The sequence below is a fragment of the Gopherus evgoodei genome, chromosome 4 (assembly GCF_007399415.2).
Source record: "Gopherus evgoodei ecotype Sinaloan lineage chromosome 4, rGopEvg1_v1.p, whole genome shotgun sequence".
Lineage (NCBI taxonomy): Eukaryota > Metazoa > Chordata > Testudines > Testudinidae > Gopherus > Gopherus evgoodei.
The window spans coordinates 60306921-60326663 of NC_044325.1; the positions used below are offsets into that span (position 1 = coordinate 60306921).

General features: G+C 40.1%; 1 protein-coding gene across 1 annotated transcript in view; it reads left to right on the forward strand.

The window, feature by feature from the left end:
• RYR3 (ryanodine receptor 3) overlaps positions 1 to 19743 on the forward strand; it is a 607531-nt gene that overhangs the window by 27762 nt on the left and 560026 nt on the right.

Below are 19743 nucleotides of genomic sequence, written 5' to 3' on the forward strand. Positions count from 1 at the left end.
GGTCCCAGTTAAAAGTAGTGAGATGGGTAGAGTGCTGTCAGTCCTACAAATCGCTGGTTGCGCCTGCATTATAGGGAAATTGTACCCCCACTCAGTGTAATTATGGCAACTTCATGGACCAAGAGGGCATATGCTTTGATAAAAAGAGAAAGCAGAAATAATATGCCTTCATATATAGCTGGATCTCTGTTCACTATGTGAGGTTACATTTAGACCAGGAAAGTGTGGTAAAGGAAAGTGGAAAGGAACAAAGTAAATAGGGTATAGAGAAACATTAAAGGGGGGAAATGTTTTCAGGGTATATGTGTGTTTTCTCCTGTTTCTGACTTTTTCCTCTCATTCAAAAGAATAGCAAGATTTCATATCTGTTAATTTCTTATCTAAAAATGGCATGTCCACCAATCACTGCCTCCTGGTCTATCTGTCCTTGTTGGGCAGAGGAGCAGGGAGAGGGAGGCGATGTCTCTTTGCTTTATTTAAACTAATATTTATCATGATTAATATTCTCCTTGCTATATAACATTTTAGGAATTCAAGTAAAAGTGTTATGTTCTTCTATGTTTAAAGTGAATTCTACTCTAAAAAGTATTTATGTAAAAATGGCATCTTACTAATATACATACTCCCCTTTGAGTGTTTGTTGCCATTTCTGCTTGCGTTACTGACTTGTACATGTTTTTACTACTTTTTACTCCTGTTAGCCCATGTTTTTCTGGGAGAGGGATCTGGATTCTATTGTGCCTTGTGCATCCTCAACAAAAAGTTAACCATATTACGATGCATGAGGGAGAACCCAACATGAATTTCTAATTGGAAGGTGAATTTGCTGTTCTGGCAATTAGGAAAAACAAAACAAAAAAGACTCAGTCCCATGTATACTGAGCTTATATAGTCACAGAAATCATTGAAATCCAAATGATTGGTATTTTAAGAGGCACTTCTCAGGGTTTGCAATCACATACAGTGCTACAGCAGTGCAGCTTCAGCGCTTTAGTGAAGATACTCCTGTGCTGACAGCAGTGCTCCCATTGATGTAGTTAATCCGCCTCCCCGAAAGGTGGTAGCTATATCAGCGAGAGAAGCTCTCCCAGTGACAGAGTGCTATCTACATGAGAGCTAAGTCAGTATAACTACGTTGCTCAGGGGTGTGGATTTTTCACATGCCTGAGCAACATAGCTTTGTTGATATAGATCTGTAGTGTAGACCTGGCCTTAGAGTAGTACTTTAATATGGTTATGATACATTTGCAGATAGTTAGTAGTTTAAAGTTTTGAAGTATATATCTGTGGAATTTTTCAGAGAAGACCTGTTTCTGGCAGACAGGTTTGCAAATGCATCTGTTCCTGCTCCAAGGAAGCAGGGGCGCTGGAACAATTTGTATAGTAGGGGTGCTGAGAGCCATTGAGCCAAACTGTAAATCCTGTATTTAATGGAAATCACTACAAGCTAGGGGCTGTGGCAGCACCCCCAGCACCAATGTAAGGAAGGATGAAACCTAAAGATTGATAGACATTTTCAGAAAAAGAAAATTAACAGGAAGATGTAGTCCTCACTTTCATTTTACATTAATGTGAAAACAACAATACATTTTCTGTTGTATGGATTTCATAGCATCATTGAGTATCTTTGTTTTATCCATCAGCAGTTAACGCATATACAGATAGAATGGCCCATTATCCTAAATGTAGGCAAAGTGCAGTTCAGTGCAAATAACTTACATTTGTGTACTTAATGGCATGTATAAAAATCATGGTTTAGAAGCCTTATTAGCATAAAAAAAGTCTTGTAATTTTTCTGTGTATAACCAGTCATGACTACCTGTGAATAAACTGTTAATTTACAAAGATTTATTACATGGGTACAGCAATACATGGTATCAATTAACAAATAATATAAATATGATCAGAATGCCAGCAAGATACTTGTTGTTCTTGTTGCTGAAATTTATTTTTAAGTGTCCTTCCAAGAAAATAAATAGCACTTAAAAAAAAAAAAAAGAGAGAGAGAAAGAAAAGAAAAGCCTGAAGGATTTTTGTCCATTTTTTCCCCTGATTAAAAAATCAAATAAGATACTGGTATTCTACCTTGCAAAAGTCTCTGATGACTGGAGAGTTAGTGAAATGACATTACAAGCCTGAGCAATTGAGAGGGAAGATATTTTTAGTCAGACTGTACATCTTTGCTTTTTATCAAAACGTCTCTGTCAGTGTCTAATGAAGTCTTAGTTGAAAGAATATCTGTTAGTTTCTCACCTTCACCCCTTCTATTAAGGAGTGAAAGCCATCTTCAGTATCCTAAAGAAGAGGAAAAAAGGGAACCACTTCATCTTCAAAAATCTCCTCCTTTTCACATCACTGTTAAAGTGAATTTAATACATGTGACAAGTGGTAGATAGACAAACTTGCAGTATGTCCACATCAAAGCCTGGGGTGTGAATGGCAGCTTGTATAGATCTACCTGCCCTATCTGTTCTCTAAGGAACTTTCTAAAAATAAAGGAAGCACAGCATGGGCTTCAATGGTGACTGCACAAACCAGTAAATAGCCATCAGAGTCAAGTGAAGTGCATAGCAAGTTCCACAGCAACCACCTGGTGGCTAAGAGAGCAAGTACAGCTGCAATGTAGATCTATTAGAGACTGAAAAACCCTTTGTGTAGCCATGGAATATATAGCACACACAACATTACAAGCTTCCTATCACTGTGCTTGTTCCTGATCTGAATGGTATTTGTGTCCATGCCCATTCAATTCTTAGTCTCACTGCGTAGCCTGCCAACGAGGGTGCTACTTGTGGTTGTGGTTTTTTATGTAGTCATGTGGGCCAAAATTTTCAAACTGAGTGTGCCTAAATTTAGACATGTCATGCACCTAAATTTATGTCCTGATTTTCAGATGTGCTGAGCACCCACAGTATCTGTCCCAAAGCTCCCAGCTAAGTGAACAGCTCAGCATCTCTGAAAATAGGTCTGTTCACTGAGATACCTAATGTGGACTTAGTTGTCTTAATATAGACATGGAGGTTTAGAACTTCTGGCCTTGTCTTCTAGAAACTGCACTGAGACCACCAAAGAGCTCTTGTATGCTAATAGTTTTGTCACTTCTAACCGGGGCAATGTGGGTTTGAACTGGTGTCCTGAAATACAGTGTATGTTGTTACAAATCACTGAGCTATTGACAACCTGCAAGATCATTTAAATTTTGCTTTAATGTGACAAAAGTGATTTCACGTAAGACAGTTGTCCTTATATTAATGCAACTGAGTAATGTCACTAATGTACTTTATGGGACTATTTGTTTTACCTGTAAAACTTCATACGTACTCTTTTAACCAATCAAGTAGTGAATAATTGTGTAGCTTAGTTTCCATTAAACTCAGATCCTTCAAAACAAGAATGTAATGTAAAATTTCCATTTTCTTCTGTCATTTCCTTCCTCTCCTCTCTCAAATGTTCCTTATTCCCATTTCTTCTCATACCACTCACACAAGCAATGAGCTCAACAGCGTAATCTGCTGAAGAAGCACTGAGTGGAACAGTGCCTTGCTATCGAGAAAAGCTGCAGCTTCTAGAAGTGCAGATTCAACACAAGAGGAATAGGCCTTCTAGGAGCCATTTGAAATGCATGAAGATTGGTGGTAAAGAAACACTGAATTCAGTTTCAAGGGCATTTGAGTCTGTAGTATTGGGTTTATTTTTATTAGAATGTCTTCTGATCTTTATACAATGTAATCTTCTTTTGTATACCGGGGTTTTCCCCCAAATAGAGTCAGTCAGCTGTTCTCAGTACTGTCCTTAAGTTTATACATCTTCTGCATCTATATAAGGGCCTGGTAACACACTCCCAACTTGCCATTTAGCATCATCCCCACTTCTTATTTCTGGTTCCATCTGGTGCTAGACCTAGTGGTAATCACGGACCACAAAGCTTCAAAATGGTGAAGTGGAATCCCCACAGCTGTTGGTGAGGAAATCACAAAGGCAGAAGATGGCCAGGTAGATAATAGGGGTATTCTGTAGGTTGGCTTGTGATCTCAGTGGGATTTTTCATGTGTTATAAGGTGGGGCGGTGAAGTGTAATGCACCTGGCTGCTCTGTCATGCATTCTGGCAACACATCTGGATTTTTGTGCACCTACAGCTGGGCTGTGGGCAAGAGCTATAATTTGTTCCTCCAGCCACCAGGTGTCTACCAGGTGTCTAACGTCCTCAGTAGAAAGCCAGAAAGCCAGCAGAAAGCCAGACATGATCTGTACCTCTGCTCTTCATGTTGGACCTGACCAAGGAAAGAGCAGACAGTGGTGGTAGCAGTAGCAACAAAAGCACTAGGTGGTAGTGGCAGCTGATGGGGACAGAAGGTGAAGGCATATTCTACAATAGCCCCAGAATATTCCCAGAAAGCCCCAGCCAGCTACCCACCACCACCTACCAGTACTCATGAGACAACACTCGGCCACTGCAGCACCTCAATCCTGCCAATCTCAAAATTTCCAGACACCCCAGCTGTCCTAAGCACCTACTCACCCAAGACAGCCAGCTCAATACCTGCCCATTTGACCCAGCATCCCAGGCTCCCATCTGTTGGAGAACTCACATCTACCTCAGCCATAGCTACCAAGCTTCATGCTGGTCTTTATTCTAGCTGCTCTTGCTTATGGCAGAGTGTGTTGACCATAAGCTGAAGTTTATAGTTTATTTGCAAATTAGTTTATTAAACATTTTGTATAAAATCAACACAGCTGAACAAAACTTGGCAGCTATTAGGATCAGCCCTGGCAATTTAGGTGATGAAAATATATTGTTGCTTCTTAATTACTGGTTTGACGGCAAACACACTAAACAAAGTTTACAACTTTTGAAAAGGAAGAACACTCAGAATATTTGCTTACTAACCAAAACTATGATTGTATCAAACCAGAAATTAATTTTCTAAATGTCCGTGTATAAATTTCAAAGGTAATGGGGGCCATCTAAGTACCTTAGATGGAATGTCTACACCTAATATACTAGAACACAGAACTTATAGTCTGTCCAGACAAGTGATACTCGGACCTCAATGGTTCAGGAGTCAAATTGGCGATCAGCATTACCCAAAAGAGCCCCAGTAGTGTGAATTCATTGTTTCATTTACTATGGTACTACATATTCATATGTAAACAATATAATAGGGATAGATATATTATTCTCATAGCAAAATAACTGACCAAGAATTATTTTATCAATTACAATTGCTTAACATAAAAGCACCCTGATTGGTTAATAATTAAATCACATGGTGTTTTAATATCATGTGCTGCAAAGAGCCGCAGGAGCCACATTAAAGACCCACTTGCAGCTCGCAACCCTCAGTCTGAGTGTCACTGGCCTAGTCTAACATTCTATGGCCAATGTTAAATGCTTCAGGGAAAGCTATACACCTCCCTAATACAGCAACGGCTCAATAATGCATCATGGGTGAAAACTGCTTCCTAAACCTAGCTAGTATGTCCTTGCTTTATGGAAGGGGAGCAGCGGCTCAGAGAGGCTAAGTGTCTGGGCAGAGAAATGTGCCTCGGAAGGCTAAGACTTGACACCTACTCTGGTTAGAACTCAGCCTTATGGGTGCAGAAGAAGCAGGTGGGTGACAACTTTTTTCGTGCTGTAACTAGAGCTAAGGCAGAAGACAAGATAGCAATTGAATTTCTTGGTCAGAAATGCACTATAACTGGGTAGCCAAACTTACTGACCCTCCAAGCTGCATACAACAATCTTCAGAAGTTCGAGAGCCGAGCCGCACCTGCTGGGGCTCAGGGCTTCAGCCCTGTGGGAGGTGTCTTCCAGGGCTCGAGGCTTCAGCCCCACTCCTGCTGAAGCCCCAAACCCGGCAGGTGTGCCCCACAGAGCTGAAGCTCTGAGACCCTCTCCCAACTGGATAGAAGTGCCTACCCTACCACTCCTCTGCAAGGCAAAGGTCCCGAGCTTTCCCACCTCCCAGCATGGTAGGTGGAGATTGGGGGGAAGGCCTGATGGCTCCACGAGTTGCACTGTAACTGCGAAAGAGCCACATGTGCCTTGTGAGCCACAGTTTGGCCTAGGGTTTCCAACTTTCCAATTGCACAAAACCAAACACCCTTGCCCCATCCCTTCTCCAAGACCCCACCCCACTCACTCGATCCCCCCTCCTGCTGTCGCTCTCCCCCACCCTCACTCACTCACTCGCACCAGGCGTGGTGGGGGTCCCTTTTTGACCGGATGTTCCAGCTGAAAACTCTTTGGCCACCCCTGCACTATAAGCTCTGAAGCTTCTGTAATACAAAGAAAATTACCTGCTGTTGACAATGGCTGCAGCTGAACCAGTGAAGCATGTCGTTTGTTCTTTTTGTACTTGTAGATAGCTATGTTTATCATCAGTTCAGTTGCACCCATTGTCAGCAGTGGGTTATTTTCTTACAATAATTGAGGTATGAATTACACAAGAAAACTGAATTGAAATTCTCAGGAGAGGATTTCCCAACCAGAGAGCTTATCTTTCAGGTCAATGATAAAATAAGGATTTTTGTCTTTGGCCAAAGCATTTGCTAAAAAACCTCCCTTGAGCTACCACTTTGCAGGTAAAAAAATAAATGACCTAATAAAGCCTGCAAGTGGTGCAGTGTCAATTATTTGACTAGTATCAGAGGGGTAGCCGTGTTAGTCTGGATCTGTAAAAGCAGCAAAGAATCCTTTGGCACCTTATAGACTAACAGACGTTTTGGAGCATGAGCTTTCGTGGGTGAATACCCACTTCGTCAGATGCATGTAGTGGAAATTTCCAGGGGCAGGTATATATATGCAAGCAAGCTAGAGATAATCAGGTTAGTTCAATCTGGGAGGATGAGGCCCTGTTCTAGCAGTTGAGGTGTGAAAACCAAGGGAGGAGAAACTGGTTAAATGGACACAAATCAGATATTAGGAATGGCAATATACAAAAACTTGTAGGAGAACACATCAGCCTCCCTGGCCACACTATAGCAGACCTCAAGGTGGCCATCCTGCAGCAAAAAAACTTCAGGACCAGACTTCAAAGAGAAACTGCTGAGCTTCAGTTCATTTGCAAATTTGACACCATCAGCTCAGGATTAAACAAAGACTGTGAATGGCTTGCCAACTACAAAACCAGTTTCTCCTCCCTTGGTTTTCACACCTCAACTGCTAGAAGAGGGCCTCATCCTCCCTGATTGAACTAACCTCGTTATCTCTAGCTTGCTTGCATATATATACCTGCCCCTGGAAATTTCCACTACATGCATCTGACGAAGTGGGTATTCACCCACGAAAGCTCACGCTCCAAAATGTCTGTTAGTCTATAAGGTACCACAGGATTCTTTGCTGAATTATTTGACTGTGCCTCCAAGTACTTTAAAACACTGTAAGTTTTTCTGTGGGAGTCTGGACTCCATTGTAGTCAAAATCAGCTTGATTTTAAGGAATTTCATCACTGTAGAAGGATGCACTTTCTTAGCTGGTATTAATGATTCAGCCTACCCTAAAGCATTTTTTACAGAATCTCTTGTTTATGTAAACAAAATTGGTCTTACAGCCTAGAGTTTTCTTCCTTTTGAACATTTCTTAATTAACTGATCTTCCTGAACAAGCACAGAAAAACATATAAAGAGCAAATCAATCTTAAGATGGTGAATGGGAGGGTATGCTCTTGGAATTTTCTTGCTTTCAACATACAGAAATAAATACAATAATATTACACTTAGTGGGAGTTCATAGATTGGCAACTAAAGAATGACTAAGGGCATGGAAATAATCTCATATGAAGTGGCACTGAAAAACTGGGGACTGTTTACCTTAGAGAATAATTAAATAAAAAGGACCATAATGAGTGATACAGGTAATCTGGGATCTTATGTACACCCTGTTTCAGAATAGAAGAACAGGAATCATCTTGTGAAACAGAAAGGTGGCAAATTGAGACCTGCTAAAAGGTAATTTTTTTTTCCACATAATGCAAAACTAGCCTTTGAAATTCACCACTGCAGGATATTATTGAGGTAAAGATCTTAGGAGGATTCAGAAAAGGATTAGATGTTTATCTAACTGACAAGACTATCCAGAGTTGTTATAGTAAATAGAAAAGAGTTTTGGAAGGAATCTAAGCTAAACTATCTAATTACTGTGCATTAGGAGGAAATTTCCTCAGGGACAGCTATCTCATAATTGCCCACTGAAGGAGGGTGGAGGGAGGGCAGGGGGGTAGGGGATGGTCTGAAGCATCTGGTGGTACTGTTCAGCATCAGTAACAATGACGGATTCTACCTTTAGACGTGTGAAGTTCCATTAACTTCAGTGGGAGTGGTGTGAGCATATCCAAGGGCAGAAATTTGTCTAATTTTTCTCCTTTTGATTCTGGAGCCTGATAGATTCTTGGTAACTTTAAATAGCTATTATTTCATGATCAGGTATTCTGCCAGCAATCTGCAAAGTGCATCTGATAGAACTGATGTTGGAGTCTTTCTGTGTGTCCCTCTATATTATTCCTGTCTATTTCTCACTCGTCATAATGAAGCCATACAGAAACACTGACAACTTGTCCGAGTCCTTGAAATCTTCTCTGTACATTGAAATGAGCCTATATGCTTCATTCAGATAGCACCAACAATACACTGAACTTGTAATCTGCTTTTTTAAATGTTTACTTAGTTACCTGGTTTCTTTCAAACTACAGAAAAATGTGGATTGTAGACAAATGCATAATTTTCCTACTATATTGCAAGATAAATTGTTTTTATTATTTATACAGTGCCATAGGTGTTAATGACACTAAACACAAAATTCCACTTTCTGTGTTTTACAAGCTGGTGCACTTCAATAGATTTTCATCTGTTTAAATTTAAAAACAAAACAACAAACCACTGAATTTTGGCCAAGGTCTGTGTCCAAAGTTGCTTGCAAACTATTATGAGAAAACTCCTTTCCTATCCAAATGAAAATCAGGAGAATAAACTGTAAGACAATGATACGTCTCATATATAGCCAACAGCAAATTAATTAACTACCCACTTTCCATATACTACCATAAACACACATATGACTAATGCTAAAACCTAGCTGCATTTTTCCAATAGACATAAATGGTCTGATTCTCCTTTCATTTACATTGCCATAAATCAGGGGCATACACTAGAGTATAACCAATTGGGCCCCACACACTGAGAAAAAAGTTCTGTCTACCTTCCCCAACCCATATTATTTTAATGCCTATGTATCCAAACCCACCACAACTCCTTTAGTCAATCAAATACATCCTGGTTAACAGCAAAAACCTGAGCAATGCTTGTTAGCTTGGAGAATCTTAGTAGTTCTTACATGTTTGTACAACATTTAGCATGATCATACTGATCCTGACAGGACCTTCTGCTGGATACTATGTAATTAAATATTAATACTTCTGTACTAAATATTCATTGTGTAGTCATATATGAACACTGAACTTACGTGATGGCTATTAATTTTTATTTCATGTGGGAAGGGTTTTTTGGAGTACTTTGGATGTCTAGGAATACCATTGTAATATTCAATGTATATGGTAAAATGTTGTTTTTCCTAAGCTAGTAAAAAAAGTGAAGTTGTTATGGGCCAGATAAGCTATTATATGAAGGCAGGCAAGACACACACACACACACAAAATATTTCAGGGGGAGAAATGCTTTTCATTTGAGGGAAAATTTTTTGTTCGCTTGTTCCTTGAGCTGAGACTTTAGCTTGGTGTGCCATGATTTTGGCTTCACGCTTCATCTCTATATTAACTATTTTACTACATCTCTGTATCCCTAACTCCCACTTCTGCCACACTAAGAATACCAACTGAAACTAGTTCACAACTTAACTATCCATTCTTTCAGTAAACTTCACCCATAAAAGAGGAAAAAACGTAATCTGGAGAATCTTAAAACTTAATTTGTCAAAGTCTCCTTAATCTTCTGAGTCAGAAATCTTGATCTCTCACTAAAAAATCTTGCTGTCATAGAACATCTTTCCTTTTCCTTTCTGGCACTAATCAAAAAGCCCAGCAAATGCTATAGTGTTTAGGCTGTTGCCATCATTGTATCCTAGTATAATTAGCTTCTGGAGAAATATAATCATGTTGGGACTATCTTACTTCCTGAGTAGCCAAAATTCCCACATCAGACTTCATCTATCTCATTATCCTGTTTTAAATCCATCCTAAAACCCTCTCATTTGCCATAATACCTACAAACAACTTGACAGCAGTTAGGCTGTTGGCGTGCAGAGAACTCTCTGTTGGGCTGTCCAATATTGTCTTATTGTTTACTTGTAGTCCCCCATCTCTCTCTATGCATCTGATGTCTCTTGTCTTATTGTAGATTGTAATCTTCTGGGGGCAGTCTGTTTTGTGTTTGTACAGTGCCTACCACAATGGGGTCCTTGTCCATGAAAAGGGCTCCTAGATGTTGTGATAATACAAATAATCTTCCTGCAGTCTTCTTTTTCAGCCACAGATGAAACTTTTGGTGGCTTGCCATTCTCTTCTTATACAGCAATTTATTTATTCGTATTATGGTAGTGCACAGGAGCCCCAATCGTGGACCAGAATTTCATTTAACTAGGTGCTCTAGAAACACAGAACAAAAAGACAGCCCCTGTGCCAAAGAGCTTATCATTTTCAGATCTCTGAGTGTGCTGTAAATGGCTTTATTTACTTACTCCTCAATTTTGTCAAATTTGACCTTAATTACTCAGATCAATTTAGTTACCATTTCAATTTATTCTGTAATTAACTCTCTTGAATTTTTAATTTCACACAGCACAATTTGCTTCTAGTCTCCTTTTAGCTGCAGTTGTCCTTCAAAGTCCTGAGTGGTCTGAGGTCTCTGTGCAAACACATGCTTTCTCAGTGAGTGCAGTCTGGAAGTGTAGAGTGCTGACGCTAACGATTTCCAACTAGAAGAAACTACCTCTCTAGCAATAAAAAATATTAACTAGAATGCAGAATTGCTACTGAAACAACCAAGTTAGTCCATGTTGGAAGATGTGCAGTGTTGTACTTTCTCTATGAAAATCACGGGGGATTACAGATTTCAAAGTTGGAGAAAGGAGAGCTATTCATACTATTGCCTGCTTTTAGAGAAACCAAGAAGTCAAACAGGAATAAAGGTGCTGTCAGTAGCAATGTCATAGGTTCAAACAGTGGATTTAAAGGAGGATGAAGAAAAGTAGCAGATTGTGGGAACAAGGAAGGGGAAAAAACATAGTCTCCTGACCTAGAAATCAGCAATGACTATTTAGGTTATACTATTAAAACTCTCCTAATGGGGAAAAAAAGTCCCTTTGCCATTTATTTAAACTGAACAAGACTGAACAAAGTATTTGAGAATATATTGCAAGGATCCACTCCACGGTGGCCGGAGTGGGACAGGTGAATTAATAGGGGGTTTCCAATCTCTAATTCCTGTGGTCTTTTTCTGTGATGATGAAACAATAGTCACATTTATAATGTGGCCAATTATCTAGTTTCCCAAACTCTTATCCGTAAGGGAGCAATAATGAGGCCTCCATGAGTAGGTCTGGTGAACGTGTGCACCTTTACTCCTCTGAAGGAATCGTGCAAACTAAGCATGTCATTTATGCAACTACTCTCACTTACTGCAGGTGTAAATTACCTCTTGGCTTTACACACAGTACCACACTCTGGGGGTTATGGACCACAAATGCTGTGCCCCAAATTAATATACAACCCAGGTGCAGTGTCTGCAAATTATTGCAGTCAACAGAGTTGGTTAAGTACATGTGTCTAAATGATCACATTGAACTTCTCTGCCCATGCACACACAGTTCTTAAACATTGCATACTACTTCTCTTAATTACAGGATAGAAGTGTGCTCCTCCTGGAGCATATCTCATGACTTCACTATAAGGAAGATTTTTCTGTTAAATTAAAAGAATCATAATATTTGTCACAGAACCATAAACAGCCTTGGAGCTAGCACAGTTAAAGTACTGACCTTTCATTATTGTCTTGATATGTCTAGTAATGGAAGAGATTACATGACATTATGCAAATGCTTTTGAAGATGTTTTGATATTTTGCAGTGTTGTGGTAACTGTCTTGGTCCCAGGATATTAGAGATACAAGATGGATGAGGTAGTGTCTTTTACTGGACCAACTTCTGTCGGTGAAAGAAAGAAAAGCTTTTAAGCTACAAAGATCTCTTCTTCAGGTCTGGGAAAGGTACTGAGCATCACAACTAATGCAAGGTGAAATGAGTAGTTTAGCACAAGTAGTTAACCCATGTTGTAAGAGAGCATTCAAGGTGAAGTGGCACGTTAACACCTCTGCAGTCAGCAGGGAAAAAGAGTTGGTTGCACATTGTTTTAATAAACCATAAATCCAGTGTCTTTGTTAAATCCATGATTTTTAGTGTCTAGCAAAGTTATGAATTCAAACTCTCAGGCTCGTCTTTTGAAAGTGTTGTGTGGGTTTCCTTTGAGGATGAGGCTTGAGAGGTCAGATATAGATCGACTGATTGTTTTGTGAACGGTGTTCACCCAGGCAGGGCCGGCGCTTCCATTTAGGCAGCCTAGGCAATCGCCTAGGGTGCCAGGATTATTGATGGGTGGTGTTTTGCTGGAGGGAGCGGCAGGTGGCTCCGGTGGAGCTGCCGCAGTTGTGGCTGTGGACGGTCGGCTGCTTGCGCTGGTCCGGTGGACCTCCCGCAGGCACGACTGCGGCAGCTCCACCAGAGCCGCGGGAGCAGCCGACCGTCCGCAGCCACGACTGCGGCAGCTCCACTGGGGCCATGAGACCAGCGCTCAGGATGGCGAAATTGCCGTGCGCCTAGAGCGCTAAAACCCCTAGCACCAGTCCTGCACCCAGGGGTGATATGGTGGTGTGGTGTTTTTGCCTTTTATAATTTTCATGTGTGAATTCATTCAAGATTATAGTGATTCTCATTTCATGCACATAGTTGTTACTGGGGCATTTAGTGTACTTGATGAAGTACGTCATGTGTTGTGACAGACCTATGAATAGGTCTAACATCCTGTTTTTTTTTTGTGGTGTTAAAACTCCTGGATTTTATTTCTGCAAATGGACTTCAATCTAAAATTATTACACACATTTTTCTACATATAGTGTTAAATGTGTAAAATCCCAGTCTTGTGAAAGGATATCTGCAGTCCCAAGTATAGATACTTACTGAACTTCCCAATTCTATTTTGCAGTAAGGGCTCTTCCCCTTTTGCCCTTGAAAGAGAGAATCTGAACTCCATACAAAGCAACATTTGGTTTAGACAGATTTTGAATGTTTGTCTAAATTGAAGCTTAATTAAACAACACAACGTCTCCATCTTCCTGTTGCCTAAGTGACCACATAGCCTTTCTCATCTATCAAATTATACTGTGTACTAACTGGAGCTAGTTATACATTATACATACAATATATTCTGCATTATAGATAAAAGTACATTCTTCGGTATATATTTTGAGAGCTGTAGTTCATGCTGAACATGTTCAACAAATAGCAGTTTTATATCAGCATGTGTCTTCTTCTTTATGAGAGAGAATTTTAATACCTTCTTACAGACTAATGTAATTTATCATTGTTTTGAAGGACCATGCACAGCACTAGTGTTTTTCATAGCTTTAACTTGATTTGGGAATTTTAAATATTTCAACTTCTTTGTGCATTCCAACTTCTGCACTTTTCCCCCCATGCTCTGTTAATGTGTTTTTGATTGCTTATTATCGCTGTAATACACACTGCAATACTTATTTTTACATAGACATATAATAACAAGACTGTTTCCTTCTCTAGATGGTTCATAAAAATAATAGCTAATAAAGGACTATTGGAATTATTTGCTAGTGAGAGACACTGTATCAGTGCATTGGCTAATGTGTATCCCAGCAACACTTGCAATCTCAATGAAAATCCATTAGCATTTTGCATTCATACAATGAGTGGGCTCTCTAGCTGAGAGCTGGAAAAATTGACAACTGTCCAGCAAAGGATAATGATCAAACCTTCATCTATGATTTGTTTTTATGTTAAATTGGCTATAACACTATTCTTCGCTATCAAACCATGATATGCCACGATGCTCCATAAAAACTTAATTTATGATAAGCTTACATGACAAGCTATAAAATGTATTGTTTCATTAAAGAATAGATTTTTTTCTAGTATAATGACCTTTTAAAAGTAATCCATGCTTCTTCTTATCCTAGATAGCAAATATTTTTAAAAGCTGACTGTGTTTATTAGCAATTTCAAAGATAGCTGTTTCCAAGTGCTCCAAAAGTATAGATATATTATTATATACAGCAGTTTTCTTTAACATGCAATAACTTGGTCTTAAACCCCCCTAATCTTTTAAGGAGAATTTCAAGCCATTTATAAATGGTGGAATTTTACGTGAACTGGTGCAACAAAAGTAATATGCTTGCTTTTTAAAAAAATGTGGATTTTTGAATGAGTTGACCTGCAGGTTACAGCACAATACTTTGATGTTGTTTCTAGTATTCTTTCTCTGTTTAGAGGTCTGTCCAATGTTCAAGTTGCTGTTAATGGCTTTCTATAGAATGAGAGGGAACACCTTTTATAATGACTAGACCGTACAACTGGGAATCAGGGGAAAAAACAGTTTTTCCCATTTCTGCTACTAACTCGCTGTGTGACTTTATAGAAATAACTTTTCTATCTATCAGACTTGCCTACATTGCAAGGGTTTTATGAGTGAGAATTAATGCGTGTAAAGCATTTCTTCATTTAAAATTAAAGTATGAAATCTGGGTTCCACATTTTGATTGAATTATTCAGTAGCAAACTGTAGTGTGCTATGGAACCATGCTTGTCTAGTCCTGCGGTTGCTTATTGTGACAAGCCTCATGGAGGTTGAGATCAGACCTTACTTCTGATTTAGTTGGGCCTAATATTAGGTCTGTGTTCAGACTAACCAAATATTTTAGCGTTGACAATTAATCCAATCAAATATGCAGCCAGCAACCTGCTGCTGCAGGGATTGTCAGTCTATTGCAATCTAGCAAAGTATATTCAGTTTTTAAAACCTTTTTCTTTGAGATTCACATGCCCTCAATCACCATTTTTCTTTTTATCATTTTTATGTAACAATTTTATAGGTGATACATACTAAAGAATCTTTGCTTGGTCAGCTAGTGCTTTGCTGCCACTCAGCCTCCATAACTTCATTTCCTTGTTGTGAAAATCAAGTGTCTCTCATTTGTAGACATAGGATTAGAGAACTCTTACTTTATTTTAAAAAAAAAAGCAGCCTACTTGGTTTTCCTTATCCAGCAGAATCGCCTATCAAGTGTTGACTCAAAAATATTTGTTATTAATGTCCAAATTCTGATACACTCTTGCGCAGTGTGGGGAGAAAGGTATAAGGGACCTTCCCCTTGGCCAATCCATGTAAGGACTGGGCAGAGTCTCAACCTCAGGAGCTCCTCTAGCTCTGCTCCTTATAGGAGAGAAATAAGCTTCCACCCACAAAGCTGTGTATGCACAACCTGTGTGCACCTGGGAACTCTAGTAGGTAGCCTACATCTTGTTACTCCTGCGGTGCTATGGCTCCACACCAGCTGTTCATAAATATTTACTTAGCACCAAATAAGAAAAAAGAATCTGTCACCTTCCTTAATAAACCAGTATTGCCTATTCTATAGTAATGGCCCAAAACTCTGCAGCTCATACAGAATTTTGGACAATTAGTACACAAGAGAGTATAATGGCTAGCAGTAATAGACAAAACACTGATAGCTCAAATTATAACAGGTACACACAATCACACTTGGTGTTCTTACATTTTTTGGATAGATTTGAAATAACCTATACATAATAAGTGTCCAGAGAGAGAAGTTTTCACCAAAGAAAAAACGAGAGAACAGACTACAACATGACAGAATCTCCATTATGCTCCAGGCTTAGAAGAGAGAAATTGTTTGGACCACATATAGAGCTCAGTTTTGCAAAGTGCTGTGAGCACTTGCTGGGGTGCACTGAACACTCTAATCTCCCATTAAAGTCATTTGGAGTTGAGGGTGCTCAGCACCTTCCTGGAACATGTCCTGTAAAAATATACAGCACAGTAGCTTGAATTATAGCAGATATACTTAATACAGTCTATCGTGAGATATAAATCAATAACTTGTAATTTCTTGAGTCCAGCTTCTGGGAGGAATAAAATGTAGTTTTAAAATTAATATGTAATCGCTGTGTTTGGAGTTTTGTATTCTTTTGAATAGCACAATGCATAATAATACATGACATTTAGAATTCGCTGTATACATTAGTTATTTGTTATTAATGGTAGAGGAATTCAAGCTTCACTGAAGGTTGTTGATGTAGGAGCACCTACGAACAAACCTAGTATAATTTACCATTTCTGTGGTAATTTGCGTATTGTCTACTGCCTCACAACTGCTAGAATTCAAAGAATGGAGCATCAGTCATGTTTTTTTTTCTGCATACACTGCACTTGCATACCACATAACTGCTTCATATTGAGTACGGGTTCCACTTTTATTATTTATCATGGCACCTAGGAGTTCTAGTCATGGACCAGGACCCCATTGTGTCAGGTATTGCACAAATACAGAACAAAAAAGGAAGTCCCTGCCCCAAAGAGCTTATAATCGGACATATAAGGCAAGAGACAATAGATATGGGAGTACAAGAACATAATTAGACAATATTGGTCAGAATTATATGCAGTGTTCTCAGCACAGCAGCAGCAAAATTGTTGTCAAGGTTTCTGTAGCATCATGGCAAAGAAGTATTTGTGGGTTTTGAAGGACGATGAGATAGCTTTATGGATGTTTACAAGGAGTGTCTTCCAAACATGAGGGGACAGAGTGTTGAATGGATATGAGCCCTCTGAATGAAGGAGCAGCATATGAGCATGAATGCATCTGAGCAGGGTAAGGTTGCATTTATAAAGGCCAGAGAAAAGCATGTTGCAGTACAGATACCAGGTGAGAACTTGGATGAAAATTGTAGCTGTATGGATGGAAGGGAAAGGCCATATCTTAGGCATGTTATGCGGAAAGAATCTACAAGATTTTGACATGGGCTGGATTTGCAGGCCTAGAGAGAGGATTAGGGTGAGTACTAGTTCTGAACTTTGGTTAGGAAGAACTCTGTCATGTCTCAGAGTGTGGTTTCAGTGGTATGCAAGGGTTGGAAGCTGGATTGGAAAGGATCTAGGATGGAATTGGAGGAGAGGAACTCTAGACAACAATTATAAAGAATGTATTCGGTGAGCTTTGAGAGGAAAGGGAGATGGGGCAGTAGATGGAAAAGCATCTTCAGTGCTGATCTGGGACCCATATTTAGTCACTGGAACGTGGAGTCTTAACTACAGCAGCTGTTAAATAGCTACAAGTTTTGCTCTCGCATTCTCACCAGAAACAACTTTTTACAGATGTGTGGACATATCCACCATCCCTTACTTTCACAGATTACATTCAACTATCAGGTCAAATTTTTGAAGGAGTATCAACTTGGACACTGAAATTATGCAGCTAATCATAGATGTGTTTTAAAAGATGTGAATGCACATTTTTGCATGCCTTCAACTTAAATGTGCAAATCCCTGATGTGTTCCAGCTAAGGCTAAATGCATGCCTACCTATATGCATATGTAACATTGACGGACCCTGGCTGTCGGTGGGCGGGATTGAACCTGGGTCTTCTAGAGCTAAATGCACAAGTCTCTACTGTATGAGCCTCAAGGTATGTGGCTCTTATCTAAGGCTGTAGCAGACTCATTAATCTCTAAGTGGCCTCAGTGCCACTAGAGGGACAGAATACCACACCCAGGAGGTGTGTGGATTACATTTAAAAAAAAAGTGATTTGTACCCCATCACCAGCCAAAGCTGATCACTTGGAGCTACACAGGTCCTGTCTGCTAGATCCCTATGCAGAATAGGTGGGTTCATATAAATACAGTTTGCTCCTGAAGTCTCTCCCCCTCCCCACCTAGCTATCAGGGGAGAGTTTATTCAGACCCTGCTTACATCTCCTCCCCTCAGCCAAGAATTTGCCATCCCAGCAAATCACGCTCCAGATTATACCAACTGCATGCGTTCTCCTCCGAGGGTCTGAGGAAACCCACTATGGCTGCCACAAGCCGGTGAGCTAAGTGTATCACTTCACTAACCACACCAGGTGCATTGTAAGTTAGTCTGTTTACTGGCCTTATAACTCTGTCGCGCCTATTGAGAATGGGCAAAGCAGGGGCAGAGGGAACTTCTTCATGGGCTAGGAATGGTGAGGGTTTCCTTGAGGGTACCCCCGCCACTAGGAGAGGCCCCTGTATCTCTTGCTCAGGTACAGCAGAGCCGTCCCTTGGGTAGGGTGAACTGGGGTGACCACTCTGGGCCCCGCGCTTTGGGGGGCCCCACAGGCTGGTGAGATTGGCCAGCATGGTCAGTCCCAGAAGACATAGGCAAGGGATCTAAGGGCACGGGGGTGCTGCAGAACCACCAGGCTCCCGGATGCCATCTCTGCTTGCCCGAGGTACTGGCTTCCAGTTCCGCACACCCAGGGCTCTGCCCAGCCGCTGATTCAGAGTGGGGCCCCCAAGCCAGTGGGTCTGATGTGTCCCTGGGCCTGCACCCCACCCCCAGGGAAGCCCAGTGTACTGGAATGTCCAGGGCACCAGGAACACCTTCCACTTGTATATCCCTTCTGTCCTAGGTGTGTCATCACAGGCATGTTTTTCTTCCAGGGGTCTGGGAATGTTGGTGGGACAAGCTCCTTATCCGAGGCTGGTCTCATCATAGGTTTGATTCCAACCACCGACAACTGGGGTCTGTCGGTGTTACAAGAGGGGACAGAACACCACACCCAGGAAGTGTGTGGGTTACGTACTTTCTCTAGCTGAGGAAGCGCATCCTGAGCTTCAGAGACGTCCCAGTTGAAATCCTGGATGAGTACCCACTTGTAACACTGAATACATGCAACCTTGATTGGTGTGCATGTATCAAGCAGTGTATAAAAGTGTATATTTGGGCATAACGTTGCATTTGCTTTGCAAATGTAAAATTGCGGGTGCATATTTACAAGATGTTTTTGGAAATTTGGCCACTGTCTAGTGCAGAAGAGTACAACGTAAGGTTGTTAGTTGTTCCTGCTCAAAGTTTAGTGTAAAACAGGTGCTAAAAAATGGTCAGCATTTGGAAAAATGTCAGATTATTATAAAAAATGTATTTTAAACTAAAAATATGACATATTGGGATGTTCCTTCATCCTGTAAGTGCCAGAAGTTTTTTGGCAAGACCATTATTTTTCTGTAATGTGTCAGGATATAAAAGTACAGATTTTTTCCTTGAAATGAACAAATGTCGCCTTATTAAGTATATTCAGGGTGCCCAAACGGTTAAGAAAATTCTTTTGAAGGTCATTATGGGAGGCAAACTATTTAATGTATATTAAGACAAATCCCAGTTATAAAACTGAATAGCTGCATTTGTCAATCAAAGTGCAAAATATCGCTGAATTATGGTGGCAGTCACTTATTTAATCATGTATTCTTTTCAAAAATTCTCTATAATTTTTTCATGTGTATGTCTATTTAACACACACATTTGATTTTCCTCATTCTAAACATTTCCACTCCTCAAGCATATAGTAAATTACACACAAGCTACTCCAAACTTAGATAGAGGCAAACCAAGAAATCTTAGAAATTATTAAACTTGTGCCTTTATTCAAGAAATATATGCATAATTT